The sequence below is a fragment of the Watersipora subatra genome, chromosome 3, assembly GCF_963576615.1.
Source record: "Watersipora subatra chromosome 3, tzWatSuba1.1, whole genome shotgun sequence".
Classification (NCBI taxonomy): domain Eukaryota; kingdom Metazoa; phylum Bryozoa; class Gymnolaemata; order Cheilostomatida; family Watersiporidae; genus Watersipora; species Watersipora subatra.
In genome coordinates this window covers 17,773,996-17,801,780 of record NC_088710.1, presented here as the reverse complement: position 1 = coordinate 17,801,780, position 27,785 = coordinate 17,773,996, and the positions used below count along the sequence as shown (strand labels likewise).

The 27,785-nt window shown below is 40.3% G+C and overlaps 1 long non-coding RNA gene across 1 annotated transcript; it reads left to right on the top strand.

Annotated features, from left to right (window-relative positions):
* Positions 1 to 238: 238 nt before the first annotated feature.
* On the top strand, positions 239 to 4,606 carry LOC137389547 (uncharacterized). Its single transcript, XR_010978071.1, has 3 exons — positions 239 to 309; positions 2,711 to 2,901; positions 4,472 to 4,606. It is a non-coding gene; the product is annotated as an uncharacterized lncRNA (long non-coding RNA).
* The last annotated feature ends 23,179 nt before the right edge of the window (positions 4,607 to 27,785 follow it).

The window sequence follows — 27,785 nt, the reverse complement described above, 5'->3', positions numbered from 1 at the left end:
ATGTAGAGAAAGATGATCAGTAGCAGCCAGAGGAAGTCCAAAGTACGTCGCAGAGTTACTGAGCAACAAAGACAGCGGCAAAAAGAAGGGGTAACCTATGCAGCCGGAAAATTTGGTGCCCAATTCAAAGGTATGGTGAAGTGTTAGTTAGAGTATTATACATAGTAGTATTCACTAGTAGTCGACGGAAGTATTTAGAGTGCAAATGTATTTTGGTTTGGTTGTAGCTAAGAAGAAATAGTTGCATGTAAGATGAGCAGAGTTTGGAGAGAGGGAGCATCAGCAAAGACGGAATAAGTCAACATCGTGGTAAATTTACTTCCTCCTGTAGGTCATTGGATTTTTTCTTTTGAAAGATTTGAGAAAAAGGCCGATTGTCTGTAGCAGTAAGTCAACAGCATGTCGCACAACTACTGAGCAACAGAGACAGCGGCAAAAAAAATTTTCAAAGTTGTTTCTCTCAAATCTGTGCTTTTTCTGTGACTCCATCTGCTACCGGAGACTATAGAAAAAAGAAAACACGGATAATGTCATGAGATTTTACTTGTATATTCAGATTTTTGTGTAGAATCAGGTGATAGTAACAGATTTTGGCTAAAATTAGCACCTTCTTTGTTGTTCTGTAAATTACAGGTCACAGCCTCGCCATATCGATCGGCATAAATTTATTTGTTCAAAATTTTTTCTTTGTAATTGTTATCAAAATTCTGTTTTTATGGCTGCTAAAAGCACATTCTGTGGTTCAATTTGACACCAAAAACAAGCATTGGGTGTAGCAGCTGATTCACAAAATCGTCAGATGTGAAGCTCTGAAAATGTGAAGATGTGAAGCTCTAAAAATGTTTATATTTATTAATGGACATATCTCAAAAACTGCTGCATCAAACATAATGATTTTTTGAGTGGTTAATCAGTACCTAGCTTCCAAACAGTGTGCAAAATTTCAGCTCTCTATGTCCATTTTCAGTAAATAAAAAAGTTGTTTTCCCAGTACTGCGTCCAATCAACCAGAATGAATACATGATGATTTTTTCATTTGAAAAACTATGGCAAGACTGAAGGCCCATGCACACTATCGCTCAAATCAGGGTTTACCTGTACGATAGACAGCAATGATTAGCTGTTGATGTCATCACTAACGATAAGGTGTACACACTATGAGCGATTAACTGTAAGGGATCACCAAACAACAATCCATAGAAATTACAAAATTGCATTCCTTATATTGTGGGCCCTTCTGTTATCTTTTTGATTATAATTCATTATGAGAGTAGTTCTTCGCCATGCTTGCCAAATGGCTTTGACATTTGACATCTTCACAACTGTTGAAATTAAATCCGATGCCGTCTACAAACAGCCAATCAAGATGCTCACAGTTGGGATCATCGGTGTCAAAGTTCAAAGTGCTAAAAGTCTACCTCATCGACGCTAGTAATGATTACGTTGGCTGTTCATCGGAAAATGACATCGTAGTAGCCCGTCGTTGTGGTCTATCGCACAGCGAATCGCTGATTTGAGTGATAGGGTGCACAGGTTGTAATGGTTAATGCCTGGCTGGATTAGGATTTAGTTACTTTTTAAACTAAACACAAGTGCCTTTATCATTAGCCACCACTACTATTTTGTACAAATGGCCATATCAGCCTTCCTTTTATGTTAATAATAATTTTAATCATGTAATTAAATTACATAATAATTATTTTATAGGGTAATTGAGTCACATTATCTCACCTTAAACCATAACTGCCACATACAACTTTTATATTTTTTTCTAGGTAAATCAAACACGCTGATTCCGATTTTGCACTCAAAATATAGATCGGTCCACTAACTTTCAAAGTCATGAAGGCTTTTTACAGCAGTTCAATATCGGTTTCGAAAACAACACAATCGGCACAGCAAGCCCGCCCATAAATATGTGACGTATGCTAGCTTTTCAGGAACGGAAGTTAGGGATGTTAGTCCGATTTACAATAATAGAGACAGGTGTCTTGAAACCCATTATTATCTATATTCAGCCTTCAAAATAGCTTCAGTCTTTTATTTTAGGTGGATGAATTATTAAAAACTGCTCGTAGCTTGTTACAAGATATAGGCTGAACACTGAGGAAACTGAGCTCAATAAAGCGCGGTTTTATCACAAAATAGCGTTGTTATCGCACTTTTTTGAGCTATTTTTCTCGGCGTAGCATTTTTTCTAGTTACTAAATCGGTACTTCTAAAGACTGAGTATTAACTGATGACTTTAATCTACTAGTACAAACTCATCTACTAACCTTAATAGTTAGAAGAACAATAATAAGGTCATCTACTAGCTCTTTGTGTAAAACATGGCTACAAATCTTATAGTACTCTCCACCTTTTATAATATGCTCACAGGAAAATTGTTAACAAAGAGTTGTATAAATAGGTTCATACAGTAGAAGAACGTGTTAGTTTACTTTATCAGTGTGTACATATTTAATACAGAAACTGATCGTGTCAATAAAGAAGTCAAATACAAGGAATAGTTTACGTTAGTCTCAGAAACACCAAGTGAAGTGTTACTCAAATATGTCAGAGTGGTTTCATTATTAATGTTGGCAATGAAGTGGAGGAGGTGACAAAAATAGAGCTACTTTATAATACTGCTAAAATTAGGGAAGCAATTATAATGACCAGTTGAAGGAAGGACATTTACATTGTAGTTATAATTGACATGTACTTACAGGTTCTGTGAATTCTATCGTACAGCGACTAATGTCAAGGAACTGTCGACAGACCCAACAGTTGTACGCCCAAACAAATAAGTCATTCAGAAAATAGTTAAGAAAATCATTTCTTGTAAACGAAGGGTGCTGCCATTTGAACCGATTGCTAAAGACAGGCCGATAGAGTTCAGCCAGCTAAAAACCATTTTGGGTAAGTGATAAAGAGTAGATAACTCCATATATTATCACGTCTGCTCCTAATAACACTCATACAAACATTACTCGAAGCACATAAATTGCATAATTTTTTTATTATATAGTTCAATGCATCAGAGTCTTGGCTTCCGAATGAGCCAATATTCAATACGCAAAGAATAATAAAACTATGAAAAACAGGGTGTCAAAACTATGTCCTGCAATAAAAAAACACTTGGTTGCGGTTCCCACAATGTGATGTCATAATATTTATTTAGCCTTAGATAGTAGATCCCTTTCGCTGTCATTAAGGCTGCGCTTTCCTGTGACGATCGGTGCTACTAAACCCAGAGAGCGCTAATAATAAACTAAGATTCTAGATAATCAACAATGCCCAATACAGACCAATACAAACACATGTTCTGAGTTAATTATGCTTCAATAAATATACTGTCGTTGATAAAGGTAATTTAATCACTTCGATTAAATTGTGACCTGCAGTTGCACGGCCCTAGGACTATATGTCAATCGCACTGTCACGGCGAGATCACGCAATGCTTGAAATTAATTAGTCTCAATCGTGCCGCTCAACATCAGAATAAAATGAGAGGGCTAGTGCATAATATCATCGGGGAAAACATAGTATAGTGCTTGGAATCTGAGTTATTTATTATAGAAATAATCTGTACATGGAGAGCTAATGACTCTGAGTCCTTTGTCATCTTTATTGGTTTGCTGGAGTTGTCCTACCTTCGCCTGCCACTAGCGTCATTATTATAGTTGATAAATATCCATCGTTTTTTTTACGTCATCAAGTCGTTTGCACATGCACTCGTTCACAAAAAAGCTGCCATATTTGTAGAAAATGATCGTTTTTCTTTTATTTAACATTACTTTTCGGTGTTGTTTTGATATTATAATAAGAAAATTGCAAAGCATCGTTTTCAAAAATTCATTGCGAAAGTTTTGTGTTTTCAACGATAAAATTGTCTATAAAGATGGCCGACAACGATAAAATGACGTCACTAAAGATCGAAAGATAAGCGGTAAGCAATAAAATAAGCAGTAGGAGAACACATCACCGAATATGAAAATTGTGACGTCACAATTTTCGAGCCTATACCATGGAAGATTTTGGCGGTAGAGCTCTGGGGAAATCCTATAAACACCAACCAATGTCTGTCTCACCATGTCAAACAATGGCTCATTCGAAATCCAAGACTCTGATATATTGAAATATATGGTAAAAAAACTTATGTAATTTATGTGCTTTAAGGTATGAACCTTATATCAGGAGATAGTGTTGGTAAAGTCGTCGTGAGTTTTATTTTAACATTGAAGAAACAAAATTAACTTGTTATGATGAGGAAGTCATTAGCAAAGCCGCTGCAATTTGCTCATAGGGTGAAAAAATATTTGACATATCCCAATATTTTGGCAGGCTATCGGTTTAGCTACAAATGAGATGCTACTCCTTGGCAGCTTCTCGAGTCCCAGAAGTGACCATAGATTCTAGCTGACATAAAACGAATTGTATATAGTAATTTAGATATAATATACATTTGATACAGTTTACACTATTACAGCTACCGATCAGGGCAGTCCTGCCTTCACACGAGAGGACAAACAACTCCTAAAAGACCTCAATGTACTCACTAGTTATTGATCAGAGCAGAGAAGTGTTTACCAACCAAGCTAACCTAAAGAGTAAATGAAACCGATCGGCATGTTCAGATAAAGAAGATCTAGAATATTCAAGAGTGCAGGTTGAACAAAGAGAACAAGGACAGACAGAGGTCGCTCATTCTCCAGGCACTGAACAAAGAGAACAAGGACAGGCAAAAGTCGCTCATTTTCCAGGCACTGAACAAAGAGAACAAGGACAGGCAGAGGTCGCTCATTCTCCAGGCAGTGAACAGAGAGAACAAGGACAGACAGAGGTCGCTCATTCTCCAGGTACTGAACAAAGAGAACAAGAACAGACAAAGGTCGCTCATTCTCCAGGCAGTGAACAAAGAGAACAAGGACAGACAGAGGTCACTCATTCTCCAGGCACTGAACAAAGAGAACAAGGACAGGCAAAAGTCGCTCATTTTCCAGGCACTGAAATTGTAGAAACAGAATGCAAAACTGATATAAACATTTCAGCCATTGCTGATATTTGTGTAAAACCAAAAGAACAATCTGGTATCAGAAAATTGTTGTTCGGTTGTTTTAAATGAATTGTTTGTTTTGAATTTTTGTTGTACTGTTTTTCATATTGGCTGCTATAAAATAGAACAGATCTCTAAACATTTGTTTTGTTAATAGCCTAAGCTTGTCTATCAAATTAATTTTCTTTTTTAATAGTAAATAATAGAGCAACTCTCTAGAGTTGAGAGAATTAAGGAGAGTGAAAAATAGATTTAGAGTTCTAATAGTAACAATGAGTAGATAACTCTCTACTGGTAACTAACACTCAAGTCTAAGAAATGACTGACTACTTGTCTACTGTGCTGTACTGACACACCTAACAATCTCTCCTCTTCATTCTCGACAATCAATTTCTATCCGAATACGGGAATGTCAGGATACTAGTAGATATAGCAGGTTGATAAAGTCTATGGTGTGCAAAGTATGAGAGTGTCATTTTGTACACACCATAATCTGCTTGAAGAATCTGCTTAACAGACCAGGTTTACTGTAGAAGCCATGCTAATTAGTTTACTAAAAGCCATAATTAGTTTACTAAAAGCCATAAACTAATTTAAATCTATCATTGAGTTACTCAGTAACCAACAATATAGAATAAATTGTTAGTGCTGGAGTCTTAAAGCCATAGCCTGAGGACCATTACAGCTTGCAGGAAGATAGTTTAATGTTAGTGCTGCCTGCTAGTTTGATATAAATCAGTCCATATTGTACTACAGAGCTGATTGAGCCTACTAATCTTGATCAGTTATATCACAGGTGGGGGCGGGACAGATGCCAGCCTTGTTTAAAATTTGCCATGTCACACATAATAGAAAATACTTTCTCTGCGCATCAGTTAGACACCAAAGCCAAAACCTCAACCAAATTGTGGCTTCAGCTTGTATATATTGCAAAAGCCTAAATATTTCTCCTTAAAAACTTCAAAATAGTAAATATTATTGATAAGGGAAGACATTTGCAGGTAAAGTTTAAATCTAGGACTCCTTTGTCGAGCATAGGGAATCGTTTAGTTGTAGCAGTGGTACAAGTCATGCAATAGATTTACTATAAAACCTGTAATTGAACACCACCTTTATTTGACCGCCACCTCAATTGGACTGCCACATTGAATTTCGTTGATTTTTATGAACACATAATATTATGTGATCAGTAGAAAAGTGTCCACAAAATCGAACTAATAATGAATTGTTTACATTAATAATAGTCAATTCTCCTATTGTCCAACTCCCAAGCTTTTTGATTTTTTTTGTTATAACTTTGAAAGCAGCACCATAAAAACAATCAATAACGGTCTCAGGCTAATACATGTAGTAGTTCTTTGTTTAATACTGTATGATATTTCTCGGTTTTTCCATGCACATTTATTAAGAGATCTTTGACAAGTTGGAGGTAAGTTAGTAGATTTAATGCATCCAAAAGGCTTAATATCGCTTCACCGAAAAAAAGAGAACAAAATATAAGTTACATCCGCGTCGCCCGTAATAGGGCCAAATTTATCTTCCGAAAATTCTGACTGACGAGCTATATGAAAAATACACTGCCAGCCTCTATTTAAACACTCCGTTTAATACACTGCCACTATTGAGGAAAGGTTGAAAAATAAGCGCTATGGCGTTCAATTAGGGGTTTTGTGGAAGTTTATCAATTCCTAAACTTCAAATTGGAACTATCTACTTTATCAATGGCCTTATTCCTTGAGTACTCACCAACTGAAATCAGTAAGTCAGCTTAGACTATCCTATTGTATCTAAATATGGAAATAAGCCAGATGTAAATCCTGAGAGACTCCGATAATCACCATCTGCCCTGAAAAACTAATAAGCTGGAAATTAACTTATTTCTGCTTTTTGAATGAGATGCAGGATTCAAAGTTTTGGAAATCATTATAATATGTTTTTGCCCTGCTGACAAACATGTTTTTAAAATAGCTTGTGTTCTACATATAAGTTGTTAATAAACAGAGTCCTCCTCTGACAAGTACTCAAACTATCCTACTTTCAATATCTAATATGTTGAAAGTCAGCAAAATTTAATACTAATGATTATTTTAAAATTATATAATTTATATAAATCATATAATCTTTACTATTCCATGTAGTAGACTCTTCAGTAACTGATTATTATCTAGTGTTAGAGGAAGTAAACTAAACCATATCTGATAGGTAAGTTTTACTGGAGCCAATACAAAAGAGTCAATATGACTGTCTATGGCTACTGCCTGAATATACCAGTAGCCATTGACCAGTAGTCTATGGCTACTGGTATATCTGGTGTTTTTACATTCCAGTACGTTTATATCTCTTCTCTAAGTAGCTGGTATTTTAACACCTTCTTTTCCTGTTATATTGTATCATTTGGGAATGCAATGTCGATTATTTTATTGCATCAATCTTTTCTATCAATAACCAGGATTGTCTGGCTGGCTGACATGTTTATCTGTTTGGAGTTACAAGCCTCAGAGTATGTTAGCAAGGTTCATTTTAGTGATCTTGTTCAGATTTTCCTATCAGTGCTACAGATGATCCTAAGTTTTCATGTTTAAACAAGTGCATACATTCGACTAACCATTATAAAAGCAAATGGTAACAAGAGAAGACAACTCTCATTTTATATTTTGCAACTTTTAATTTATGTTTGTCACAACTTGTTATTCACGTGTCAATTGGCTAACAAACTGTAAGCAGCTCATTGGTCAGCATTTAATGAACTGATGGATTCTGTTTGAACAGTAGGGTATTTGTAGAACTAATGAGATTACACATGTAAAAAGGTAACAGTAAGCCTATGTGTGTTTTATATCTGTCTCTGTCCCTTAGATTAAGGTTGATTATGAATAAAGAGGCATTATGTTTTTCATCTCTACTCTGTTTTCACTGTCTCTACTCACCCTGAGTTAGTAAAAGAAGATTAGACCTTACATAGACTAAGTATATATGAATAATTCTCTCTTTTATTTTGTTCTATTGTAAGAGGAGCTCTGCCTACCATAGCTTGTCAGAGTAGAATTGTCTCTCACAAACTCTAGTTACTGCTCTCATCGGTATCCCACTCATTTGATATTGTCAGCTATATTGCCTGTTAGCAAGAATAAAGGGGGACAGTTATGAAAACAAAGTATTTGTCCTTTACACTTGGACTATGGCTAATGTCAGCCAAGGTCAGGTAGGCAACGCAAAAATATAGGAAGGGCAAAGAAGAGATGTAGCTGCCACAAAACAGTAAGCAAGAAACAAGAACTAATACAGTTTAGGTTTTAAGGCTAGTCAATCTGGAGTTGTTTTTAGTGATAGTGGGAGCAGCTAACTCCTGCATAAGCAGATACTTTTGAAAATAAACTGCATTAACCACATGACTAGGACATTCTATGTCGATCCATTATGCAAAACAAGTTGTTGGGGACTGGTTTGATAGCTGTCTTTGCCTATATTACAGAAACTTGTAACTACATGTATAACCGTTACACCATTAGTTATCATTTTTGTGTATCTTGGGAAATAATATTCTGCTACTGGTTTTGCACTCAGCAGAAAAATTGTTTACTGTTTGTGCTATTTTTACTAATCGGCATTAGTCAGCATCAATAAAAACTACTTTAAGAAATATTCTTGATACATTTTTAACAATTCACAAAGACTTGCTACATATCACAAACAATTACGTGTAAATAGGGTCAGAGTATGTATAATATTACACACTTGTTTTTCAATACACTAACTTCCTAAAATTATAACTGGTCATAGACTCAGATGACTGGCTTAACATGTTATTATTACTGATAAATTCCTCAAGTTCCAAATGGTGTGAAATATCATTAGATGTTTTAAAAGACGTTCTTGATTGGCAGCTTGATGTACGTACCATTATAACAACATGATCACCATGAGTACCATGACCACCATGAAAACCAGAAACAGTGTGAATGGTGGAATACACTGAGAGATACAAGGTAAGATAATCTGTTGTGTTGGTACTGTCCAAATTAGAAGTCGATTGTTAGTAAGTGATGCTTGACCTTGCTGCCGCAATGCAGACTTCTGAGAAGTTCAGCCAAAAGTAATATTTTGCTAGAGAACTTACAAATTTGCTAAGCTGGAACCATAGACCTATTAACTATATTAAGTATAGTTAATAGGTCTATGGCTGGAACACTAAAAATGTCCTCTCTGAGTTGTATAAAAGTCGATTTTTCTTTATAATGTAAATCAAAAGATGGCTATAGTAGTTAGATATACAATTTATTTAATAATTATTTATGATAAAAATAATATCTAGTTAAATATGTAATATATAAAAGAAAAATGTAACTTACACATGACAAATAAACCTTACAGATATATCACCTAGAAAAGTATTGCTAGTATTAAGAGCACCCACATTTTATCCATGGAGCTTGTGGAGGCCCCACAGATAAATCACAATGAGAGGGTCTTATGCATCTTTAATGCGCTTTACATCTTCATTGGTAACAGGAGAGTACAACTTTCTTTTTCTTCCAGGACCTAAAAAATGTATGTAAAGGGTAAATGATTAGAATGAAGACTTCATATCATAGAAGATGTGCACTGTGAACTTCCCATTCGCCAGACAAATGCCTTAGCAATTTAGCTACGCGCGATCGATGGATTCTTTATCGATATATGTTGCTATATACGGGTGAAAATATGCTGCCGCTCTCCGTTACGGCGCAGAGTAATTTTATGCTTGCTCTCTCGTTAGAGCAAGTAGTTAGCTCTTATTAGTAAGTTTACTCGAATTAGCCATTGGCAATGTGTCAGGCTAATGGCCAGGAACTACATTACCTCTAATTGTTTATAAGCTGATTTTTAATACAAGTACAACGCTTGGCCTTCGTATATACATACATATACATATATATATATATATATATATATAAATTGTTTCCTCATCCCGGTTAACCCGTATGGGTGGTACTTTCTGCTCTAACTCGGGTCTCCTACCAGAGACCTGGGAGTTTGAGTACTCGCCTCAAGATCTTAGCTGTTCCTAATAGCGCACTTTTCTGCAACTCACCTGAGTTGATTGCTGTTGGTATCTGGGCAAGCCCCATTTTATGCGCTGGTGTTATTGCGCCCAGTGCCCCAATGACTACTGGGATTACAGTTATTCTTACATGCCAGCATTTTTCAATCTCTTCTCCAAGAGGGAGATATTTCTCTAGCTTCTCTTTTTCTTTGCTGGCTATATTGTAGTCATTGGGTACTGCTATATCTATTACAGTAGCTCTCTTGTTCTCCTTGTCCACCACCACTATATCCGGTTGGTTTGCTAGGACATGCTTGTCAGTCTGGATGTAGAAGTCCTAGAGGATCTTAGCGCGGTCATTTTCATTGACCTTACCAGGAGCTTCCCACCAGTGTTGTGGTTTATTAAGGCCATATTCATTACATAAACTTCCATACACAACACCTGCAACAAGATTATGCCGCTCAGTGTATGCGTGTCTCGCTAGCTGCTTGCATCCACTGATGATGTGTTGGATGGTCTCAAGCGCAGCTTTGCACAGTCTGCATCTAGGATCGTCTCTAGTGTAATAGATTTCTGTTTGGAGTTGCCTTGTTGGGAGCACGTGCTCCTGAGCTGCCATGAGTAGCGACTCTGTATTGGCCATTAGGTTTCCTTTGTTTAGTTTAGGTTTCCTTTTTGTAGTCAATCCAAGCCATGGCAAGATTTGTATGCCTTCTCCTGCTGTCTTGACAGACCGTCCGATCCACCAGAAACTGATGTTTGGCTCCTCGGGTGTTGCGCCCAATTTCTTTCTGAGCACTGGTCATATAGTGACTCATGTGTTCTTCCAGTTTGTCTGCAACTATTCCTGAGAGCAGTTTCTAGGTGGTAGGCAAGCACGTTATTGGTCGATATTTTTTGGGAATCGGCCCCTGCTTTGGATCTTTAATCAGAAGTACATTTCGTCCTTTGGTCAGCGATTCCGGATGGTTGCCTTCTTCTATTAGGCATTCCATCTGCTTAGCCATTCTAGTGTGAAGTGATGTCAATTTTTTCAACCAGAAGGATTGAATCATGTCATGGCCAGGTGCTGCCCAGTTCTTCATACGCTGCGCTCTGCACTTGATGTCCACTTTGCTGATGGTGAGTCTTTGCTGACCCGCAGTGTGTTGGTGGCTCTCTTTAAGCCTCTTCAGCTAAGTTGCAGTGGTGTTATGAATAGTCTCTTTCTCCCAGATGTCCTTCCAGAACTTTGAGGTCATGGATCGGGGAGGATCTGACATTGGCCTCCGCAGTTCACCTTTAAACTGTAAATACACTTTAGATGGATTATTGATGAACAGTTTGTTCATTCTCCTGTTATCCCTCTTTTTGGTATACCGCTTCAGTCGTGCCGAGAGTGCTACTAGCTGCTCTTTGGCAGATTCTAGAGCTTTTATTGTAGCTTCCCTTTTTGGACACTCCAAACTGTGGTTAGATCTCTCACTAAGCCTACTAACTTTCTTGCGCAAGTCCTTGATCTTATTTTGTAGCCTCAGCTGCCAAGATGGGATGATTTGAAGCCTTGTTGACAGTGGCTTTATACCCATCTCCTCCAAGACGACGGTTGCCATACTGTAGATTAGGGCATTAGTCTCACGGATCGATCCAGTTGATATCGACTCCAGTGCCAAGTTAATGTCTTTTAACAGCTTCTTGGGTATGGTCTTGCTAACTCTCTGTAGTGGTACCCTGCTTCCATAATCATTAGCAGCTGGCATCTTGTTGATGATAATTTCCGCAAGCTCCTTCACTCTTGGGTCAAGATGCATGTCTTCTTCAACTCGTGAGTCAACACAAGATCGTGTACATGTGACTGTGTGTGTTGATATGCACTCCTCGTTGGTCGAGGTACTTGGATGAACTGTTCCCTAATTTCATCTACCTCAAGTTCTGTTATGAGGTGGCGCTTGACTATGTTACTTCTCTGAGCTACAAGTTGATTGGCGGTTAGTGGCAATTCAGGGCGCATGTTTATCCACAGTTGACGCATCCTTCCCATATAGCCCCACTTTTGAGGTTCACTCATAAAGTAGCACTGCAGGAGGTTCATTTTATAAGTTCGAGTCCATTTCATCCGTTCTGAACCAGTAGCCCATTTTTCACTGCCTTGTCTGGGTTCAGCTACAGGCAGCGCGGACCTTGTTTGACCAGGCGACATCCGAGCCGGCATTGCTTTGGTTATTGCACTCATCATAGAGGTTGTAGACATTATACAAGAAAGGGTCTTGTCTAAGGACCGCCAAAAGGGTGCAGTTGTTAGGGTTTGAATCTAGGACATATATATCATATTTCAAAACGAATGAAATGGACTCGGACCGATAACACTGACCTCATGCAGTGCTACTTTATGAGTGAACCTCAAAAGCTGGGCTACATGGGAAGGATGCGTCAACTGTGAATAAACATGCGCCCTGAATTGCCACTAACCGCTAAGCAACTTGTAGCTCAGAGGAGTAACATAATCAAGCGGCACCTCATATCAGAACTTGAGGTAGATGAAATTGGGGAAAAGTTCACCCAAGTAACCTCAACCAATGAGGAGTGCATATCAACACACACTGTCACACATACACGATCATGTGTTCACTCACGGGTTGAAGAAAACATGCACTTGGACCTTGACCCAAGGGTGAAAAAGCTTGCGGAAAATATCATCAACAAGATGCCAGCTGCTAATGATTATGGAAGCAGGATACCACTACGAAGAGTTAGCAAGGCCATACCTAAGAAGCTGTTAGAAGACATTAACTTGGCACTGGAGTCGATCTCAACTGGATCAATCAGTGAGACTAATGCCCTAATCTACAGTACAGCAACCGTCATCTTGGAGGAGATGGGTATTAAGCCACTGCAAACAAGGCTTCAAGCCATTCCATCCTGGCAGCTGAGACTACAAAATAAGATCAAGGACTTGCGCAAAAAAGTTAGTAGGCTCAGTGTGAGATCTAACCACAGTTTAGAGGGTCCAAAAAGGGAAGCCACAATAAAAGCTCTAGAATCTGCCAAACAGCAGCTAGTAGCATTCTCGGCACGACTGAAGCGGTACACCAAAGAGCAGGATAACAAGAGAAATAACAAACTGTTCATCAATAAACCATCTAGAGTGTATTCCCAGTTTAAAAGTGAACTGCAGAGGCCAATGTCTGAGCCTCTCCGATCTAGCACTTCAAAATTCTAGAAGGACATCTGGGAGAAAGAGACTACTCATGACACCACTGCAAATTGGCTGAAGAGGCTTAAAGAGAGCCATCAACACACTGTGGCTCAGCAAGGACTCACCATCAGCAAAGAGGACATCAAGGGCAGAGTGCAGCGTATGAAGAACTGGGCAGCACCTGGTTAAAGAAATTGACATCACTTCACACTAGAATGGCTAAGCAGATGGAATCCTTAATAGAACAAGGTGACCATCCAGAATGGCTGACCAAAGGACAAACTGTGCTTCTAATAAAAGATCCAAAGCAGGGGCCGATTCCCAAAAACTATCGACCAATAACGTACTTGCCTACCACCTGGAAACTGCTCTCAGGAATAGTTGCAGACAAACTGGAAGAGCACATGAGTCACTATATGACCAGTGCTCAGAAAGGAATTGGGCGCAACACCCGAGGAGCCAAACATCACTTACTGGTGGATCGGACGGTCTGTCAAGACAGCAGGAGAAGGCATACCAATCTTGCCATGGCTTAGATTGACTACAAAAAGGCCTATGACTCAATTACCCATAGTTGGATACTTGAGTGCCTCTGTATGTACAATGTTCACCCTGCTCTTGTAGCATTCATCAAGATGTCAATGACCAAATGGAAGACGGAACTGGAGGCTAATGGCAAAAAGCTGGCGAGTGTAAAAATTAAGCAAGGCATCTATCAAGGTGACTCCCTATCACCGTTGCTCTTCTGCATATGCATAAACCCTCTAAGCAATATGCTGGAGGAGACTCAATATGGGTACCAGTTTAAGAGTGGCATCAAGATAAACCACCTCTTCTACATGGATGACATCAAGTTGTACGTTAACAATGAAAGGGACATTGATTCGCTAATACACCTCACTCAGGTATACAGCAAGGACATCGGAATGACCTTCGGTATTGAGAAATGCGGAAGGCTAATTCTTAAGAAAGGCCATTCTAAGCTCACAGATGGCCTAAGAATGCCAAATGGTACCATCAAAGATATAGAAAAAGGATACAAGTACTTGGGGATAATGCAAAGCAACATCAACCACGAAGCCGAGGTACGTCACAAAGCCATTACCGAATACAAGAAACGCCTTCGGCAGGTCTTACGGAGCCAGCTCAATGCCAAGAACCAAGTCATGGCAATAAATAGCTACGCACTGCCAGTAATAAGATATGCAAGTAAATAATATGCATAATAAAGTGGACTGAGGAAGCCATCAAAGAAACAGATATAGCAACTCGTAAACTGCTGACCATACATGGAGCACTTCACCCAAAATCTGATACTACTAGATTGTATCTCGATAGAAAAGATGGCGGTAGGGGACTCAGAAGTGTACAACAGACAGTGAAAGAGGAGGAGCAAAGCATCAAAGCATATGCAGCCTCCATGGCTACTTCAGATAAGTTGCTAGCTGAATTTCAATCAGCTGCTCCTACAACGGACCTACGACTGATGATGAGGAAATTGACTGGCACACAAAACCTCTTCATGGTGCTTACCACCAATAAATATCTAAGGTTGGCGATCTTCACCAGACATATATGTGGCTGAACAAAGGAAACCTAACGGCCAATACAGAGTCGCTAATCATGGCAGCCCAGGAGCACGTGCTCCCAACAAGGCAACTCCAAACAAAAATCTATCACACTAGAGACGATCCTAGATGCAGACTGTGTAAAGATGCATCTGAGACCATCCAACACATCATCAGTGGATGCAAGCAGCTAGCAGGAAATGCATACACTGAGCGGCATAATCATGTCACAGGTGTTGTGGATAGAAGTCTATGTGATGAGTATGACCTTAATAAACCACAACACTGGTGGGAAGCTCCTGGTAAGGTCAATGAAAATGACCGCGCTAAGATCCTCTAGGACTTCTACATCCGAACTGACAAGCATGTCCTAGCAAACCAACCAGATATAGTGGTGGTAGACAAGGAGAACAAGAGGGCTACTATAATAGATATAGCAGTACCCAATGACTACAATATAGCCAGCAAAGAAAAAGAAAAGGTAGAGAAATATCTCCCTCTTGGAGAAGAAATTGAAAAATGCTGGAATGTAAGAACAACTGTAATCCCAGTAGTCATTGGGGCACTGGGCGCAATAACACCGGCGCATAAAATGTGGCTTGCCCAAATACCAACAGCAATCAACTCAGGTGAGTTGCAGAAAAGCGCGCTATTGGGAACAGCTAAGATCTTGAGACGAGTGCTCAGACTCCCAGGTCTCTGGTAGGAGACCCGAGTTAGAGCAGAATTTACCACCCATACGGGGTATCCGGGGTGAGGAAACAACTTTTTAATATATATATATGACTTAATATATATAACTTGAACGCTCTGATAACTCGACCACTTTCGCTCGGTCCAGTGAAGTTTGAGTTATCCATGTTTGACTATATATATATCTATATATATATATATATATATAGTCAAACATGGATAACTCAAACTTCACTGGACCGAGCGAAAGTGGTCGAGTTATCAGAGCGTTCAAGTTATCAGAGCACTGTCACAAGTTCATTTATTTATTTATTAGTAGATACATGTATATATACAAACTATAATATAAATCAAAAGCATAAATGGCTTGTTTCAAGTTGAATGCTTCTAATTAAAAGTTTAAAAATTTTTTTATCGAAAAGTATAGAGATTTTTCTATCACTTGAGATTGGTTTGTTGTTTGAGGTGATGTTATTGCCAGTACATTTTTTAGATTAAAATTTGCAAAACTTGATTGCTGGCGAAATGCTCAGAAGAAAAGAGATATTTTTCCTTTAAGTGTTTTCAAGATCAATTTGCCGATTTTTTTTTTAAGTTTATGCGAAGGTTACCTCATTTTTCCTTGCTTCTGAAGGGCCATCGCTATATATATATATGTATATATATATATATATATATATATATATATATATATATATATATATATATATATATATATATATATATATATATATATGTATATATATATATATATATGTGTATATATATATATATATGTATTTGAAAAGCTATTGCGAAAAAAGTAAACTTTTAGTATTTGCGTTACAAATTTGTTTCATGCGGAGCACTCATCAGACGCGATTGTACTAAAATGAAAAGCTTTACCGAATGTGCCAAAATATCAGAAATGGGCTCGCTGTGTTAATCATGTAATTTAGTGCTAAGTGTAACCGAGAAGATAACTCCTAGCATGTCTGCAATTAGAAGTCAATTCATTTCTTTTATTTAATGTGCCTAAGTGTGGTTTGCATATTATGAAGTATTTTTCAAGTAAACATAATTTGCATCGTTTTGTTTTGTTTGTATATGGTTGTGCTTGAGCTAATATTTTGCATGTTATGTTGTATGTTGAGTTGCTTTCTTTCAACTTCCAAATGTGCTTGCTCAATTCTGTGTGGTGTTGTTTATTTTTGTGGTTAAACGAGGCTTTATGGTTGCTGTATCTAGTTTTAAATTTGGTTGACCAAGTCCTATGTAGGTCGCTACGTGGGTGTTTGTATTGTTGCTTACTGTTGCTTAATATATTACATTTTTGGCTCTGCATTTTCCTTCCAAAGGGCAGTTGTTCTTTTGTCTGCAGTTGCAACTTTTTTTGTTGTCTTCTCTTTGTAATGTACTGGTTTTATTAAGGGTTTTGTTGCTCCCATCAATGATTGTTTTCATGTTTGGCATTACTGAGTAGCTCAGTTTTAAGGTTTGTCTATTAAATATTGCTTGGAGTGGGTGTTTCTTTGGGAAACATGTTGTAACTATGCTGAAGAATTTTTGTCCGATATTGGTTGCAACATTGGCGCTGAATGGTGGGTTGTACCATGTGATTTTTTTTTGTCTGTTACGTTTTTTAGGTTTTTTCATGTTGGTTTCTTATTGTAGTTTGCTGTTGTATCCACTCTTGTGGAGTGCTTCTTGGTATGGTTGCGCTGTGCTGTTAAATTGTTGTTCATCTGATGAAAGTGCGTTTAGTCGTTTGTTTATGTTGTCTGGTAAGTTTTTCATTATGGAAGGTGGATGGTTGCTTTGTTTGTGCACATATAGTATTGTGTTGCCTGGTTTTCGGAAAGGCTTGAAGCTGCCATCTTGTAGATTTAAAGTTACGTCAAGAAAGTTCACTGATCGTTTGTTCGCCTCCATAGTAATTTTCAAGTTGTTCCTATTAAATATGTTGCATATTAGTTTCTTTGTTCTCTCTATAGCTTGTGGTGTACCCTTGCAAACCGCAAGTCCGTCGTCTCTGTATAGTCCAATGCTGCGAGTCAATTCTTTGGGTATTTGAGTCAGTAAGTAAGTCCCTACTAATTCACAAGTCTCCACTCCGTCGTAGCTACCCATAGTCACGTCAAACAATTTATTAGAGTTCTTCTTTGACCAGGCCGTGTCGTTGTGAAATACAAGCGATCTTTTTGCATGTAGTATGATTGCCTTCTCGTCTTCTGTGATATTTGTTATTTTGCTTGCAAAATCTAATGCTTTTTTTAAAAGTGCCTCTGTTATTGAAGGGTAAAATTCACAAACGTCAAAAGTAATAAATGCTTGCTGTTGCTTTTCCTTTATTTCTCTAAACCAATTCAGTACGTCACCTTTACTTCGCCATAATTTTACATTAGTTTCTCTTGTCACTTTTTTGTTGATACCTGTGAGCAGAGTTTTGCATATTTTTCCTATTTCAGATTTTGTTGGATTGATTAGTCTACACGTGGGGTGGTTTGTGAAGTTATCTTTTTGGTCTTTTAACGTTATGAATGGATGTTTCTCTGCTATTGTCTCAATTCAATTCATTTGATATAAAATCATTATATTATATATATATATATATGTATATATATATATATATATATATATATATATATATATATATATATATATATATATATATATATATATATATACAGTGAAACTCGGATAACTCAAACTTCAAGGGACCGAGCAAAAGTGTTCGAATTATCAGAGCATTCAAGTTACCAGAGCACTGTCACAAGTCCATGTATTTACTTATTTATTAGTAGATACATGTACATATACAAACTATAATATAAATCAAAAGCACAAATGACTTATTTCAAATTAAATGCTTCTAATGTAAAGTTTAAAATGTTTTTATCAAAAAGTATAGAGATTTTTCTATCACTTGAGATTGGTTTGTTGTTTGATGTGATGTTATTGCCAGGACGTTTTTTAGATTGACATTGGCAAAACTTGATCATTGCTGAAATGCTCAAAAGAAAAGACATCTTTTTTTGGAGCGTTTTACCTACGATCAATTTTGCCGATTTTTCTTGAAGTTTATGCAAAGATTACCTTACTTTACCTGGGATCCGTTAAGAGCAACACTCCGAGGCAGTTCAATTAAAAGTTTTACGAGGTTTTACGGTACATTGTATATCACTCACGCTTTTTGAATGGATACTTATTGAATGTACACACGTATTCTGTGTTTAGGTCAAACGATGAATAGTTTTTTTTAGCTAAGGCAACGTATACGTTTAATTACAACAACTTGTAAGACGTTTTAAACATTCAACATTCCGACATTGATTCAACACGGAATCAACGTCGGAAAACTATTCATCACGGGCTAGCCGGGTCACGCCCTCAAGGATTTTCGCCACGCAAATACAAAACAAAAACAACATGCTGTTTTTGTTTTGTATGTGCGTGGCAAAAATCCTTGCGCGCGTGACCCAGCTAGCCCGTGCTATTCATCGTATAGCAGTATAAGTCAAATTTCACCAAACCTTTAGAAAAGTCGTTGACAAAAATATTTTGCCAATGGAGGTAATAACACCGCTTATGAATTATGAAAAGTTGAGGTTTACCTCTATGGCTTGGAATAAAGTGATTTTCTAAAGCGATAGCAACCGTTTCGGTAGCCGTTGGGCAAAAAACAGTTCGAATTAACATTGTTGAGTTCGAGTAATATAGAGCCATTTATCATTGAGTGGGTACGGACCAAGCAAATCCATTCGAGTTAACCATGTGTTCGCTATATCCGAGGGCGAGTTATCCATGTTTCAATGTATATATATATATATATATATATATATATATATATATATATATATATATATATATATATATACATGTATATGTATATACATATATATAATTTGCTAGCTGAATTTCAATCAGCTGCTCGTACAATGGAACTTCGCCTTGATGATGAGGAAATTGACTGGCACACGAAACCTCTTCATGGCGCTTACCGCAGACAAATATCTAAGGTTGGTGATATATCCCCAAACATATATGTGGCGGAACAGCGGAAACCTAACGGCCAATACAGAGTCGCTAATCATCGCAGCCCAGGTACAAGTGCTCCCAACAAGGCAACTCCAAACAAAAATCTATCACACCAGAGACGATCCTAGATGCAGACTGTGCAAAGATGCACCTGAGACCATCTAACACATCATCAGTGGATGCAAGCAGCTCGCAAAAAATGCATACACTGAGCGGCATAATCATGTCGCAGGTGTTGTGTATAGAAGTCTATGTGATGAGTATAGCCTTAATAAAACACAACACTGGTGGGAAGCTCCTGGTAAGGTCAATGAAAATGACCGCGCTAAGATTCTCTGGGACTTCTGCATCTGGACTGACAAGCATGTCCTAGCAAACCAACCAGATTTAGTGGTGGTAGACAAGGAGAACAAGAGGGCTACTATAATAGATATAGCAGTACCCAATGACTACAATATAGCCAGCAAAGAAAAAGAAAAGGTAGAGTAATATCTCCCTCTTGGAGAAGAGATTGAAAAATGCTGGGATGTAAGAACAACTGTAATCCCAGTAGTCACTGGGGCACTGGGCGCAATAACACCGGCGCATAAAATGTGGCTTGCTCAAATACCAACAGCAATTAACTCAGGTGAATTGCAGAAAAGTGCGCTATTGGGAACCGCTAAGATCTTGAGGCGAGTGCTCAAACTCCCAGGTCTCTGGTAGGAGACCCGAGTTAGAGCAGTAATTACCACCCCTGCGGGTTAGCCGGGGCGAGGAAACAATTTTTTTGTATATATACTCATGCTACAGACAGTACTGTTTTGGCTATTGAAGCCTCATCAGTGCAGCTCAGAGTTCAGGCAAGGGACACAAATCCCATTACCAATGATAGTTGACTCCCTGCCATGAAACAACTAAGTTGCCTCACAGACTTTAAGAAAGTCAATGTGCTGGCACCATGTACCGTGAATATATATATATATATATATATATATATATATATATATATATATATATATATATATACATATATATATATATATTTACGGTACATGATCCAGCGACCATGTTGAATGCCTGCCTTAAAAGTGGCAGAGCCTGCTCAAGCCTGGCCTAAAGCTCCAGCCACGGAACCAGTCATGCACCAACTCCGGAATTGATTGTGCCAAATTCAGCCAGGAAACCAAATTAGGAATTTAAACAACCTTGCCTGACCACAATGGCTTCGAGCCTGCTTGAAAAGCAGTAAACCCAACCTCTCTAATACTCAGTTGACCTGCACAATAGGGACCCCAATTGCTTATATGGTCAACATTTTACCATCTAGGTTACTTGACTCTACTGCAGCACCAGAGATACTCGATCCTTTTGGGTGAGGTGAGGTAGATCCAACAATGATGCTGGCCCTGAATTAACCTCTTTTCAAAAACTGTTTTTTCCTTGTAGACTTAAAGGTCTGCCGTTCAATTTTTGTTATAGACACCAAATGTATGACAAAGCTTTTGAGCAAACGAGAATTTGATCAACTACCCGGAACTGTACGGAACTGGCTGGAAAGAAGTGACAGCCATGGCTTGTTGCAAATGGAACATGGCTACCTTTCTATGGTATGATCTTGCCTCCCATCCAGCTAAGAGCTGTAAAGACTGAAGAAGTTTGTGTGGTAAGCAAGAATAGAGAGAATGCCTTTTTATGGATGCTGCTTCTGGTTACTCACCAGTGCTTCTTGGAGTTTGAGCAACTTGTGGTCTAAGTAGGTAGAAAATGCAAAACTGTACAAGCCGACAAGGTCGCATGTTGCAAACCAAAATCAAAATGGTTCTAAAAATGGTGATATCTGCCCAGATTGAAATGGACACCCGCGATTGGATGACTATCCTAAACTTTAGCCTTATCTAACTGATAGAGGGCTGCTCTGATGCAATTAGCCACTAGCCTAAATCTTTGGAGCCATAAGCCAGGTCATTGTGAGATGCCTCAATAAGGCAAACCTTAACTTTATTCTAGTATAGCACAGTCATAGGCACCTACACGGGAAGACTGACAAACAAAGAAAAACCCTAGAGGTTTTCTGAAAATGAAAAGGTAACCTTTAAGAGTCTAAAAGACAGCATCATCATAGTACCTGTCTTTGGATACCCAAACGAGCAGTAGGTTGTAGATATGAACACTAGTGGACATAAAAGTGTCAAAACGGAAGGAGAGGATGATCTCTTACTACAGCAAAACCTTGAAACCTCCAGAACAAAACTATTATGTTACTGCCAGTATCACAATTAAGGATAAAGTTGCTGCGATAATCAAAGCGGTAAAACATTTCAGCATACAGAACGTTTCTTTTGAAGCTATGTTAGCAACCATTTGTTAAGTGAGCAGATATTTGAGTAACTGTTCATTAATAACTGGTCGTCAAAAAAACTTTCAATCTTAAATGAGGTCATCGATCTGGTCCGAGGGGATTACTGTATTGAATGGTGTATGAACAATACTGAGGTTTCCATTGCATTGACTATACTTAAATTTATATAAAAACACATGTAATAGTAAAACGACAAATGAGGAAATCAGTAAGGCAAGCCAGGTCCAGTTAGAATTAGTTTTTGTGTCAAGTTAAAACGCAGCTATTGTAGAGGGAGTTTAATCCTGGTTGAATTACTGGATGCATTGATGTAAAATGGAGTGTTGGGATGGTCAGTTATGGGTTATTATAGTATTCTGAAACAAATAGTATCATGGTAGCTAAACACTTGATAGCCTACTAACCTTAAGCTTATTATGACTAGGGAAGCCATAGATGCCAAGTAGTAGGAGGAGAGTAAACATTTGAGTATAATAGACTATTTCTATAGTCATAATTTGTCTCCCTAGTATATTTTTTCATGGTTAGCGAGTCTAGTTCAGGTTTATGCCACATTAATATGGTCTAAATCGAAGTTGTATGCTCTGTTCAGTCATTATGGATAACAATTATATTGAAGGGGAACACAAATACTCACCGATTTGGACATATGTGTCAATGAAAAACTAAAGTCCTGTTGGCTCACAAGTGTGCGATGTTTGCGGAAAGAAAATTATTTCAAATTTTTACAATTTCATAATTTTATCAGTAAACGTTAAATAACCCAAATTTAATCATAGTACTTATATTTATACTGAAGCAATCAATTTTAAAAATTATCAGTAAACTCAAACAGAGAGCTAATATACAGACCATAGTGAATGACATAGACATAGTAGGTTCGGGTGAACAATGAATCACTTCTGCTAAAGGATGGTTCTAGAGTATCTCAAAATACTTATTGCTCTCCATCATTTATTTTATTTACATATAATTTGTTCTAATTCTGTTCTAGTTTGTCATATAATTATGTGCGGAACTACCTGTTTTATGTTTTCATTGTGTGGTGGATTTGCCACCCAGTAAATAACTTTTTTTTTATATATTATTATAGGGAGTTGTGCCCTATTTTATCTTTTTCCCGAGTAGCCACGCCCTCATGAGCTGGCCTTATGTTCCACTAATTTGCATATCTTATAGTATATAAAGGAAGGCATCAGCCTTATTATTTCGTTCTGAAATACATGTTGTTCCATGAACCATCTCCCTCTTCAGTTTTTCTGATAAGGAGAATTACTTGATTTATTGCAAGTATCTCGGCATTTTGGCCTCTAAGCGCTGCTCGGTATATCAGGACAAGTCGACCTATCGACCTGTCAACCTCTACTGGCTGTCGACCCTGTCGACCTTGTTGTAGACTGTCGACCTGTCAACCAGGGGTCGACCCATGTCTAGAGACGAGCAATTGTGTTGCCTATAGCGTAAGACGTCTCGTACGCCACTGTGTGTTAGTGACGCAAACTAACGTAAGGTTGCCCGAGTTGGTGACTTGTTACCTGTAGCATAAGACATTCCATATGCCGCTGCGTGTTGGTAACTCGGCCCAATGCAGTGCTACCTGAAGTTAGTGATTGGTTGTCACCTGTAGCGTAAGACGTCTCGTACGCCGCTGCGTGAAAGGTGATTCAGTCCAACGCAGTGCTCCCTGCATTAGGGATTGTTGTTACCTGTAGTGTAAACGTTTTGTACGCCGCTACGTGTTGGTGGCTCAATCCAACACACTGGTGGCAGCGGTGGGATAAGACTGCTGTAAAAAGGACTTCTAAGACGACCTTTGTAACCATGCCAAGCAGCCGACGGACCGCTACCAGACATCTGGCTGAGGCAGAGCTACAACAGGTCGACCAGATTGGTCAGATAACAGAGGCTATTACCAGAGCCTTACAAATACCTAGGAGGGAGGCTAGCTTCAAGCCACCGAAATTCGATGGGAGTGAAGACGTGGAACTATTCATCTCCCAGTTCAAAGAGGTTGCAGAAGCTAATGAGTGGAATGAGAAGGCCACTCTCCTCCACCTGCGTGAGACATTAAAAGAGGGGGCCAGAGGTTGCAGTCGATGAGATTCACCCGCCTCCATATTCTCGGCCTTACGCACTAAGTACGGACTTTCCCCGAGAGAGGCCAAGAGTAGGCTCCACCTCAAAAGGGAGCCAAAGACTAGCCTCCAAGAGAACGCAACGGAGATGGAGCGTCTAGTGAAGACAGCATACGCTGACCTTCCGGACTCCTACCAAGCTAACATGGCCATGGATGCGTTTTCTCTGACTGTAGGAAACACGTACCTCCAACGCCATCTTTTGGCAGTAAGAGCCCAGAGCTTAGAGGAAGCAGTGCAGGCAGGAAATGAGTTCCTGCAAATTCAGCCCACTCTTCCTCGGCCTGGTGCTCGACCCCAAGTAATGACAGTGGAGAATGAGGAGACTACCCCTGCTACAGTCGCCCCCATCTACTCGGATTCCCTATCAGCCACTCTGAATGACGTCCTACTGGCCATAAAAGAGCTAACGGATGGACTAAAAGAAGGAAACCGATTAGGGCGGCGAGGAGCTGAGCGAATGGAACCTAACTGTTGGGGCTGCGGCCAGACAGGGCACGTACAGTGCCGGTGCCCTCAAGTTATCCAAAGACAACCACCTCAAGCCATGAGGTTGGGAAACGGTTCCCATCCACAGCAGTAGGAGGAAGTGCTGACTGTAGATCTACTATATCAATGCAAGACCAGTGGCGATGACCACGACGGACTAGGCGACACAGGCTCCCCCCCTGGTCGCCACCGGTCCCTTTGCATAACCGGTATCAGCCCTTACCTGAGTGTGCAGATCTCCCACCCTCAGAAACCAAGGAAGAAACATACGTCTGGCCAAAGCCGCCTCGGCCTTCCAAAAAAGGCCCCCAGAGAATGAGCGAAGCCAGACAAACTCATGGAGATGAATTACGGAAGCCACATAATAGCAGCTATTTTTTCCCCAGGTCGCATCGGAGGGCAGCTCGTCCAGTTTTTCATGGAAACCGGATGCACGTCTAATCTGTTGGGACGGCACGTTTTTGAGCGCTTACCTAAGGATGTCAAGAGCCGATTAGAGGTTCGAGAAAACTATGGGCAGATGGCAGATGGTACACGGCCGCAATTTCACGGACTCATCACTCTCCAAGTTAGAGTCAGGAGTGTCCAGGTCACTGTATCTCTAGTGGTGTGTGCCCTGAAGGAGGATGCCATCCTGGGCATGCCATTCTTGATCGAACACTACTGTGAGATGAATTTTCAGCAACCCATGTTGGTGTTAAATGGGCAGAAATTGACTTGCACTGACAGAGAGGGTCGACCCTTGACAAGTGGAGTTCAGATAATGCGAGCCACAACGCTTCCCCCTCAAGCCGAGGTCCTAGTTGCTGGGCGTCTCACGTCCTCATCCTATCAGCCAGTAGGGCTGATCGAAGGAGTAAGAAGCAGTTATATGGTGTCCGCCAGCCTACATCAACCCGGTAAAAAGGGAAAAGTGGCCATCCGCTGTATGAATCCTACCGACCATCCAGTCAGCGTGGCGACAGGGACGATTGTGGGACAATACACTGGAGTAGGGCCGGACGAAATAGAGGCTCCCTGGACAGCCAAAGAGGATGTCGAGACTCCTAAGGAACACCCCCCTTCACCTTCAAGCGTGCCCCCCCCCACATGCAGGACTTGCTCCAACAAGCGGCGCAGCATTGCTCGTCCCCTACTGAGCACAGACAGATGGAAGACCTCTTGGTTCGTTATGAGGATGTGTTCAGCCAAGGAAGCAAAGATGTGGGGCGTACCATCCTGGTACAACATGAAATCTCCCTTCTACCAGAGGCACAGCCCATCCGTCAACCCCCATATTGAGTAGGACATGAGAAAGAAGCCGAGATTGAGCGATAGGTTTCGGCTCTTGAGAAACAAGGCATGATTGAGCCCGCTCACGGGGCCTGGAGCTCTCCGGTGGTCTTGGTGAGGAAGAAGGACGAGGCGTGGCGACTATGTTTGGACTATAAAAAGCTCAAAAGTGTCACTCGCCAAGACGCCTACCTCTTTCCCCGGATCGACGAGAGTTTAGATGCCTTGTCCGGCAGCAAGTTTTTTAGTACCCTGGATATGATGAGCGGGTATTGGCAGGTACCTCTCTCTGCTGAGGCCCAGGAACGGTCAGCATTTACAACACGCAGTGGATTATGGAGATGGAAGGTGCTCCCCTTTGGGCTGACCTCCGCTTCGGCCACCTTCCAGCGGCTAATGGAATGCGTCCTCCAAGGGCTACACTAGAAAACTTTGCTGCTATACTTAGATGACATCATCGTCATGTCGGTAGACTTCTCTAGTCATGTATTTAGGCTGGCAGAGGTGTTGGAACAATTGAGGCAAGCAGGATTAAAATGGAAGCCCTCTAAATGCAGTCTGTTCCAAACCCAAGTCAAGTACCTGGGCCACGTAGTCAGCGACACTGGAGTGGCTACCGACCCTGAGAAGATTCAGGTCATCAGCAAATGGGCAGCACCACAGGATGTGACTCAATTAAGATCATGCTTGGGTACCACTGGGTACTACCACCGATACGTACCTGACTACGCCTCGATCGCCAAACCTCTCACCCTGTTGACGAGCGAGGGGGCCCCCTGGAAGTGGGGAGAAGATGAACAGGAAGCTTTCCTTAAGCTCAAGTGGTCACTGACGCACGCTCCAGTGCTGGCATATCCTGATCCCTCTTTACCCTACGTGCTCGATACTGATGCTAGTAATGTAGGGACCGGAGCTGTGTTATCCCAGGTCCAGCAAGGCAAGAAGCGACTTATAGCCTACTATAGCAAGACCCTCTCCCCCGGCGAACGCAACTACTGCGTGACTAGAAGAGAGCTGCTGGCAGTCGTGCTAGCTGTCCGACATTTCCGGCCATACCTACATGTATATGGCAGAGAGTTTACCATCCGGACAGATCATGCCTCCTTGGTTTGGCTGCACCGGAGAAAGGAACCCTCTTGCCAGGTGGCCCGGTGGCTGGAGAGCCTAGCCGAGCACAAGTATCGAATCATCCATAGAAAAGGCGTTAAGCACGGTAACGCCGATGGATTGAATCGACAACAATGCATCGACTGCCGGCAGTGTGCTGCCATTGAAAAGCGGGATCGGGGGCCAACTAGGTCACAAGTGTGTGATTCTTTAGTACCCCCAGGGACTAATTGGGAAACTACTGTACCCGCGGACCAAGTTTCAGTACAGCCACCAAGAGGTACAGGAGGACCCAGTCCTAGCGCCCACCAGTTGGACGAAGACGAATGGCCTTGACTACCCAGCAGCAGACATACATTAGGGCCCAGCCTCTTGACTCCCACACCAGCCAGCCTAGTTCCAGTACGACTGCCATGCGGTGGGGTGTCACCCAGAGTGTTGGACAACCCCCTCAGAAAGTCTCAATACCCTCGGTTATGGGCCATTAAGGTGGCAGGTGAGCCAGGACTCGTTGTGGAGACTGACCAAGTTACAGTACGATCAGACTCTAGGGCAGCGAGTTTAGATTCCTCACCGCCAGATGCCCCAAAGGTCCCAGAATTGTTGACAGTAGTACAAACCTCACTAGATGAAGTGCGAGCATTGCAGCAGAGACCCGCTACCGACCTAGGGATAATTTACCAGGCCGTCAGGAACCGGAAAAGAGTCGAAGAGGCAGTATTACAAATAGGCAGCCCCGAGTTGCAGCGGTTGGCCCGGATGTTCCATCAGCTTCAGATTGACGAATCAGGTGTATTGACCCTTCATCTCATTCAGAATGGGCGAGAAAGGGTGGTGGTGGTGTGCCCCAGACTCTGCGACAGGAGATCCTGTAGAAGGCCCACGAACAAACTCACTGCGGTGTGGAAAGGACCCTGAAGCGCG